Genomic DNA, 9,677 nt, shown 5'->3' with positions numbered 1-9,677 from the left:
CTTCAAAGTAGAGTTGACTGTGATGATGCAAATGGAGTAAAGAAGTAATGCCCTCAGGACCATCACTTGCTGTTGGGGCACAACTCAAAATGAAGAGAAACAGCTGCAAACATCCATTAATAATCGGAGCATGGAATGTACGAAGTATGAATCTGGGAAAATTGGAGGTTGTTAAAAATGAAATGGAACGCATCAACATTGATTTCTTAGGCATTAGTGAGCTGAAATGGAAAGGTATTGGCCATTTTCAATCTGATTACCACATGGTTTACTATGCCGGGAATGACAAATTGAAGAGGAATGGTGTTGCTTTCATCGTCAAAAAGAACATACCCAGCTCTTCCTGTCTGTGCCAGGGCAGTGCAAGGTCCATGTCGAGCAACTGACATGGCTCAGCGATGCCCATAGTTCCCAGGATGACTGAGTGGACTGTGGCAGAGACCCCGGACACCAAACATTTTGGGAAGTGGAGTACAGATGATGTGCAGATCAATGACATTTCTCTGCAGGACTACATTACAGTAAAAGAAGAAGTATGTCAACTATCTGTCCCACAGCACAGAGTGCTATGCAGCCAAACACTTCTGCAAGGCACAGTGCCCCATTGTGGAGCCATGATGATGGATGGCTGCAGCAATGGCAAGAAGCCGATGACTGTACACATCATCAAGCATGCTTTTGAGATAATCCTCCTGCTCACCGGTGAGAATCGCCTGCAGGTCCTGGTGAATGCCATCATTAACAGTGGTCCATGGAAGGGCTCAACACGCAGTGGAAGAGCTGGAACAGTGAGGCGTCAGGCCGTGGACGAGTCTCCACTGGGCCGAGTGAACTAGGCCCTCTGGTTGCTGTGCATGGGTGCACGTAAGGCTGCCTTCCAGAACATCAAGACTATTGCAAAGTGTCTGGCAGATGGGCTCATCAACGCAGCCAAGGGCTCCTCCAACGCCTACACCATCAAGAAGAAGGATGAACTTGAGGCTGTGGCCAAGTCCAACCGCTGACCTAGCTGTGGACCAGTAAACTTATCAGCCCCTTGGGGCGGCCCCACTCCCACCCCCCCAAAAAAAAGAACATATCCAGATCAGTCATGAAGTACAATGCTGTCTGTGATAGAATAACATCCATGCACCCACAAAGAAGACCAGTTAATACCACTATTATTCCAATTTATGCGCCAATCACTAAAGCCAGTGAGGATAAAATATTAAGAATTCTAACAACTTCTTCAGTCTGAAATTGAGCAAACATACAATCAAGATATTACTGGTGATTGGAATGCAAACGTTGGGAGCAAAGAGGAAGGATCAGTATTTGGAAAATATGGTCTTGGCAAAAGAGATGATGCTAGAGATCACATGATAGAATTCTGCAAAATCAATGATTTGTTCTTTTCAAATACCTTCTTCAGACAGCATAAAAGATGACTATACACATGGACCTTGCCAGATGGAATACATAGAAATCAAATTGACTACATCTCTGGAAAGAGACAATGGAAAAGCTCCGTATCATCAGTCAGGCCAGGGACAGACAGTGGAACAGACCATCAATAGCTCATATGCAAATTCAAACTGAAGCTGAAGAAAATGAAAACAAGTCCATGAGAGCCAAAATATGACTTTGAATATATCCTAAGCATTAATAAACTGAAATACACTGGCATTGACCATTTTGAATCTGACAATCACATAGTTTACTATGCCAGGAATAACAAATTGAAAAGGAAGGGTGTCACATTCATCATTTGAAAAAAAAAAAAAAACCCACAAATATACCAACATATATCTTGAAGTACAACTCTGCCTGTGATAGGATAACATTCACAAACCTATAAGGAAGACCAGATATTACCACTGTTATTCAAATTTATACACCAACCAGTAAGCCAGTGTTGATGAAATTGAAGATTCTACCAATTCCTTCAGTCTCAAGTTGATCAAACATGCAGTCAAGATGTATTGATAATTACTGGTGACAGGAATACAAAGGAAACAATGATTGTGAGGATGGGGCAGAACCGGGCAGTGTTGGTTCTGTTGTGCCCACGGTCACTATGAGTCACTGTCGACTTGATGTCACCTAACAACAACAATAAATACGATGTGTTGTCATTATGAAACGCTGTGGCGTCACTTCCCACTCATAGCCACCCTATCCGGGGATTCTGAGGGGTGACTTTGTTACCAGTCCAGTGCTTATCCTACAGTGCCACACCAGGACTCCTTACACAGGACAGAAGGGGGGTAGAAAGGCAGAGAGGGGTTGATGTTGTTGTGTTATCAATAGGTTGTCATGGTGACAGAGTACAACTGCAGATCACCTGGTCTTTTCTCCTTAGGAGCCAGCGGGGAGGTCTGAACCACTCACCTTCTGTTTTTTAACCAAGTACTTAACCATTGTGCCACTAGAGTTCCTAGAAAATCCTATGGGGACGTTCTCCTCTGCCCCATGGATTCTGCATGAGCTCCATAACACTCAATACCTACTCTTTGTAGGGACACTTTTCCTGATAACCTTCACTCCCCCCAAAATGATGCTGACTTTCATACTGAAGCCTTCTCACTGAATTAGAGACACTAATAAATAAATGGAACCCACCCAAATTCTGGAATCTCAGGGTGGACAATAGGATAAGCTTTAGACTGCTAACCACAGGTAGGCAGTTCACACCCACCAGCCGTTCCTTGGAAACCCTATACAGGGTTGCTAAAAGTCAGAACGGACTCCACAGCACTTAACAACAACAACAACAACATGGGTGATGCTTATAAAGCTGTCCCTAAGGAAATGACATTTCAAGTGAGTGTGCAGTTAGAACACAGGGTTTTGGTTTTATGTATGTATAAAGAAGCAGAAGACAAACGTGACATATTTTAAAAACCAAACCAAGCCCAGTTCCCCTGAGTAATTCATGGCGACTTATAGGCAAGATTAGAAATCCTCCGACGAGTTTCCAAGGCTATAAGTTCATGGGGACACAGATTGCCACATCTTTCTCCCAGGGAGTGCCTGTGGGTTTGAACCACTGACCTTTAGACCACTGCACTGCCAGAGGTTCGAGGAAAATATCACTGGAAGTTAATCCCAGATGATTTGATGGCTTCATTTTATTTCCTTCTGTATTCCAGTCATTTAATTTCTAATTTTTTACAATGAGCATGTGGTATTTATATGTTTGTTTGATATAAAATGCCAATTAACAAGAGCACTTGACATCTGTGTGAAACTCTAGGAAGTACATTCATTCATTCTTTCATTCATGTATTCATGCACTTACGATTGGTTCCTACCAATTGCAAACACTGTCACCACATCATCTAATTCAAGTCACATAACAGCCATGTATGGTGGGTCCTAATATATTCCCAGACTCCTGATGTGGTATAGCAGGATAAGCACTTGACTGCTAATCATGAGGTTGGTGGTTCAAATCCACCAGTTGTTCTTGGGAAACCCTATATAGGTTCTCTATCAGTCTTAATTGACTCGATGGCATTCAACCACGACAACAGTATCATGTCCGCTATGGAGAGAAACACAGAAGCAGAGAGAAATGGAGTTACTTGTTCAGGGCCATGTGCCCAGCATGGATGGGAGCTAGGAAGTGAAGCCAAGTTCTCATTGAACCAATGTCTCAAGGACTAACCTCTCCGATCCTAGCCTCTGTGGACATTTTCAGGGATACTGAAGTTGATGCAAAGCCACTAAGCAGTGAAGATGTCAATTTCAGGACTAAGGTGAACCTGACCCAAACCATGTCTTTAAGCACCTCATGTACATGTGAAAGTGGGCCACTTAATAAGGAAGACCAGAGAAGTACTGATGCCTTTGAACTGAGATATACGCAAAGAATAAATATTCTACGGACCACAAGAACAAACAAATCTGTGTTGGGAGAAGTACAGCCAGAATGCTTCTTTAGTCAATTTACATTAATTTGAAAAAGTGATCTAACAAGAATCGTAACCAGTTCTCATCGTGTCTCCAGTACCCATGGAGCAATGAAGTAATCTTTCTCCCAAAAGCCTATAGCCCACCCTCCATGGTGCACAAGAGGGTCCAGCAGCTTCCTGTCCAATCAGAAGGCCACCATCTTCACCGTCTTCGCTTCTGGTCTTCCTGGTTTAGAAATCCCTCTTGGATCGTCCATCATACCCATGTAGTCCTTCCTGGAGCCCTCATCTCAGTTCTGTGGGAGGTCCAGGACCAGAGGCGTGTCTTGGCTTAGGGAAGAGGGTCTCCTCTGGATACTCCCAGTCAAGTAAAGGAAGGAGCCCTGGTGCGTGGGTCCCATAGCAAGAGACAAGAAAAAGACATCTGAGATGCTCATCAGTATCTGAGGGGACGCGGGTCCTACCAGGACCTCATGTTAGTTGCACCCCCCAACTGTAAACCCTCAGGATAGCAGGACCTGGAGACAGAGCCATTGTAGTCTTAAAGGGCATACAAACTCATCTCCTACAGAGTAGAATTGAGCAAGATTGGTAGTTAAATCGGAAGTAGAGGATTCAGCTTAAGTAAAAGCATGGGCAGTGATGGCTCAGAGTTACAACATGCACCTTCCATGCCAGAGACCGGGTTCAATTCCTGGTCTGTTCACCTTCCAGGCAAAACCACCATCCATCTGTTAGTGGACATCTGTGTTGTTATTATGTGGAGCTTCCATACTATGAAGGACTAGGAACAAAGACTTGGCTATCTACTTCTGAAAACCAGACCATGAACACCTAGTGGATCACAGTGGCCCCACCCACAACCCATCATGGGGAAAGAGCAGGGCCTTGAAACACTTTGTTCCATTGTCGATTGGGGTGCAATGTGTTAGGGCCAACTCATCTGCAGGCAACAATAAAGACAACATCCACAGGTGTCCACTCCCAGGTGCCGCACGGAAGGTTAATGTCAAGTAAGGTTTCCTTGTCTGTAATTATTTTTCCGTTTACCACACCTGACTTCACACAACAGAGCCTTTCAGATGGCTAACATATCAGACCTTCAGGGCATTCAGCGTTTAGATAGGTTTTGCCTTATTAAAATTGGCCATTCAAAAAGGGGGGAAATATATTTTTATCTCTCCTCCCTTTTGATTAAGCGTTCCTGAGAGCGTCAGGCTCATCTCCAGGTCCCCTAGTTCCACCTTCCCTCTAGCTGAAAGCACCCCATAAATATTTGTAGACTTGAAATTATTTCCTGTATGCATGAATGCAATGGATAAACCTGAAGCGAAAATGCTGCTTCCTGTCAAATGAAGCCTTGGCGTCTAAAAGTTAAGCACTGTGCTGCTAACTGAAACGGAAGCTGTTAGGACTCAGCCAGTGGCTCCTCAGCAGAAAGACCTGGAGATCAGCTCCCATAAACACTAACAGTATGTGAACAAGGGCAAAGTGCACAAGGGTTAGGGAAGTGGGAGGAATGGGAGCAGGAAACACAGGGAGGAAGAAGGAAAAGTGATATTACATTGTGGGCATTCAAATCAATGACATGAAAATGGTGTATGAATTATTCAATAGAAAACTGATCTGCTTTATAAACCTGCACCCAATTCACAATAAAACAGAACAAAACAACCCAATGAGGACATTCTACTCAACGACACGAGGTTGCTGAGTTGGAATTTATTCATCAGCAATGGGTTTGGTTTGGGGATGTCTTTCCTTTCAATAACAGTCTTAGGATAGCTATAGCTCATTTAGGTGGGACAGGGTGTGTCGTTTCCGATTGCTTCTGTGATAGATAAGGTTTTGTGTCAGCTTGGCTGGACCAGGATTCTCAGATGTTTAGCACCTAAGATGTAGTTATCACCTCCAAAGGAAATCCAATATGACGCAATCCCCCCGTGATGTGATAGGATGTGATCAGCCCCGATCTGATCTAACTGTCCTATGTGTCATAAAACCTCACTTCTTGGATGTTCATGAGGTCAGATGCAATCGATAAGATTGAGTTGTATCTGGAATCGATCTCTTTTAAGATACAAAGGGATAGCAGCGACCTGAGCTCAGAGGCACCCACTACCGCCAACACAGAAGAGCCAGGAGTGCAGGGCGCCCATTGGACCCGGGGTCCCTACACTGTGAAGCTCCTAGATCCAGGGGACGACTGATGCCAAGAGCCACAGAGACCTCCGAGGAATGCTGGGCCCACAGATGCTCAAAGGAGACAAAGATGTTTCCTCAGAGTTTGTGCTCTGAATTCAGAATTGTAGCCTCCAAACAGTGAGAGAATAAATTTCTGTTTGTGGAAGCCATCCACTTGCGGTGTTTCTGTTAGAGACAACTAAGACACCTCGCTCCTTGCTTCATTATCTTGGTTCTTCCATGTGTAATGAGTCTACACACACTTACACTGAAGACAGACATTCTGCTGATGGATTGATCTCAGGTAAACTGCAGTGTGCCAGTCCAAAGTCAGAATTTTCATCTGTAAATTGAAAACCCTGTTTTACACCTTAGCCAGGAAGAATTAAATTTCTCCATCACCTATTTCTCATTCCAGAAAGGAAGCACCTTGGAAATCACAGGCAGTTCTGTAAGGTGACAGGGAAACCAGATGAAGGAACTCAAATGCCTTAAATTGCGCCTCGCGTAATTCGAAAATCTGCAGCTCACGTTCAGCTCTGCCCGGCTCTCTGCCAGCTTGCATCTCAACGCTGCGGAATACCGCATCCTGCAGGAGGGGATACTGGGTCTAAATAATTCACTGCCACTTTCACTATTCTTTTAATATTTCATGATTATATCTTCACATGATAAGTACTTGTATTCCAGAGCCATCATACAGCCAGCTCCTGCTACACCAGCCCTAGGGCCCACAGCTCTCCTAACAGCCACAGACCAACTTTAGCTTGGTAATCTGCTTCGTGTTGATTGAATTCTAATTTAGTCAAAGGCACCTGTGGGCCCTAGAGCCTCCGGTGGGTGAAGTAAACGGTTAGCCTGCTGGGCTGAGAGCAGAAAGGTTGAAGGTTCAAGTCACTCAGAGGCACCTTGGAATGAAAAACTGAGGGATTTGCTTCAGGAAAGCTAGCCACTGAAAAGCCTGTGGAGCCCAGTTCTATGGTGACACACATGGTCACCATGCGTCAAAGTAGACTTGATGACAACTGGCTGAGGTTCAAATCCTCTACTGATAACATAAGTCTATGTGTGGGATTCCCTCGGGGTCTTATTTCAGAGTGTTTCAGAGCACAGCTAGGTGGGCACACAAGGCAGGAGACTTAATATAGTAGAAAAAAATAAAAGCACACTCTAATCAATACTTTAAAATTGATCTTTTCAAAGACCAGAGTCCACGTCTCCCACCACCCCCATCCCCACCACCATAATTATTACTTCTTTTAATGTTTTACTTTGTGCGTTTAATAATGATGCTCAGAACAGATCTTGTTTTCCTTGACACTTCCATGTGCTGGTTGGTACGTTAATTGGGGAAGAATCACTGATAAACCTGACGATATCCTTGGAGTTACCTGGAACAGCTTTGGGCCACTCTGGAGTTGTTGCCGGCAGTGTCCTGTGGTAGGGAACCACACGCTGGGCCAGGACTCAGGACTGTATCAGTCTCCGCCTTTGTAAAGTCCTATCTGTTGTCTTTGAGTGCCATCAAGTCAAGAGGGTTGTTCTACAAATTACGGCACAGTTGTTGCTGTTAGGTGTAATCGAGTCCATACTGATTCCTAGCGACCCTATGCATAAAAGAAGGAAATACTGTCCGGTCCTGGGCCAATCTCACAATTGCTGCCATACTTGAGCCCATTGATGCTGCCACTTTGCTAGGAAGAATTAAACTTCTTCATCACCTCATTCCAGAATCACAGATAGTTCTGTAAGGTGACAGGGAAACAAGATGAAGGAACTCAAATCAAGTCCATGCTAACACATGGTGACCATGTGTGTCATAGTAGAACTGGGCTCCACAGAGTTTTCAGTGGCTAGTTTTCCTGAAGCAAGTCCCTCAGTTTTTCATTCCAAGGTGCTTCCGAGTGACTTGAACTTTCAACCTTTCCGCTTACCGTCCACCTTGTCAAACATGATATCCTTCTCCAGCGACTGGTCCCTCCTGACAATATGTCCGAAGTATGACAGACAAAGTTTGGCCATCTTGGCCTCCAAGGAGCACTCTGGCTGCACTTCTTCCAACACAGATCTGTTGGTTCTTTTGGCAGCCCATGACACTTTCAATTTTCTCCTCCAACACCATAACTCAAATGGATCAATTCTTCCATGGTCTTCCTTATGCACTGTCCAGCTATCTTATGCATATGAGGTTATTGAAAATACCATGGCTTGGGTCAGGTTCACCTTAATCCTCAAGCTGACATCTTTGCTCTTCAATACTTTAAAAAGGTCTTGTGTAGTGGGTTTGCCTAAGGCAATATGTATGATTTCTTGACTGTTGCTTCCATGAGTGTTGACAGTTTATCCAAGAAGAATGAAGTCCTTGACAACTTCAATCTTTTCTCCAGTCATCAGAAGGTTGTTTATTGGATCCAGTGGTGAGGATTTTTGTCTTCTTTACATTGAGATGCAATCCATACTGAAGGCTGTGCTCTTTGATCTTCATCAGTTAAGTATTTTAAGTCCTCTTCACTTTCAGCAAGCAAGGTTGTATTGTCAGCATAATGCAGGTTGTTAGTGAGTCTCCCTCCAATCCCGAGACCACTTGAATTGCCTCATGGTTCAAGGTGTCAGTCAGGCCATGGTGTCCATGGAGACACAAAGGAACACTTTTTTTCTGGTGGCTCTCTGCATCTGGCATTCTTCAGTTTAGACCTGCGTTTTCATAGTCTCATGTTTCCCTTCTAGTACAAGGACATGGTCATATAGGGTGTCCCTATTCTCCATGACTTCATGTTATCTTCACCAATCATATCACAGGGTCATATTGCCAGGTACAGGAGTGAGGTAGGACTGCAACACGGTTTTTGGAAGGAAGGTGGGAAGACCAGTGAGGCTCTGCTTTGAGGTGACTGCCATCAGACCCTGCTGCCTTCTAGCATTCCTCGCTGCTATCAATTCCTGAATCTAATTTTCCGGCCATTTCTTGAAGACAATGGAACCTGACTTCAATTTTGACTGAACCCAAGACCTCTCTCGGTTTTGCTCCTGTAGATGACCTATTTGAAATCATCACCCTGTGATTCTTTGATTGCCTCATCTTTCAATAACCTCCTCTCACAGCAGGGCCGGTCTCCATGGCCACGCTAGAGTCCAGGTCTCCCAGGACCTTGGTTCCACTGCACATGATCTGAGGCCTCATAGCAACACATCAGACAAGGGACATATTTTTAAAATATATAGGAAACTACAACACCTCTACAAGAAAAAGACAAATAACCCAATTAAAAAATGGTCACAGGACATGAACAGACACTTCACCAAGGAGATCCAGGCAGCCAACAAACATTATGAAGAAATGTTCACAATCACTAGCCATTGTTGTTGTTGATGTTGTTAGGTGTCATTGAGTCATTACTGACCCATAATCACCTTATGCACAGCAGAACGAAGCACTGCCCAATCCTGGGCCACCCTCACTACTGTTGCCATGACTGAGTCCATCAATGCTTCCACTTGGTCAATCCATCACATTGGGGGCTTCCTCTTTTTCAACTGCTAACTCAGTGAAGATGAACTAGAAGAATTCTACCAACTCCTTCAATCTGAAATTGATCA

General features: G+C 44.3%; 1 protein-coding gene and 1 pseudogene across 1 annotated transcript in view; one reads left to right on the top strand and one right to left on the bottom strand.

Annotated features, from left to right (window-relative positions):
* CNTNAP2 (contactin associated protein-like 2) overlaps window positions 1-9,677 on the bottom strand; it is a 1,478,157-nt gene that overhangs the window by 1,434,141 nt on the left and 34,339 nt on the right. The window lies entirely within an intron of this gene.
* LOC102840688 lies at window positions 417-1,004 on the top strand (annotated as a pseudogene).

Source organism: Chrysochloris asiatica, unplaced genomic scaffold (genome assembly GCF_000296735.1).
Source record: "Chrysochloris asiatica unplaced genomic scaffold, ChrAsi1.0 scaffold00041, whole genome shotgun sequence".
NCBI lineage: Eukaryota > Metazoa > Chordata > Mammalia > Afrosoricida > Chrysochloridae > Chrysochloris > Chrysochloris asiatica.
This window is presented reverse-complemented; position numbering and strand designations above follow the sequence as displayed.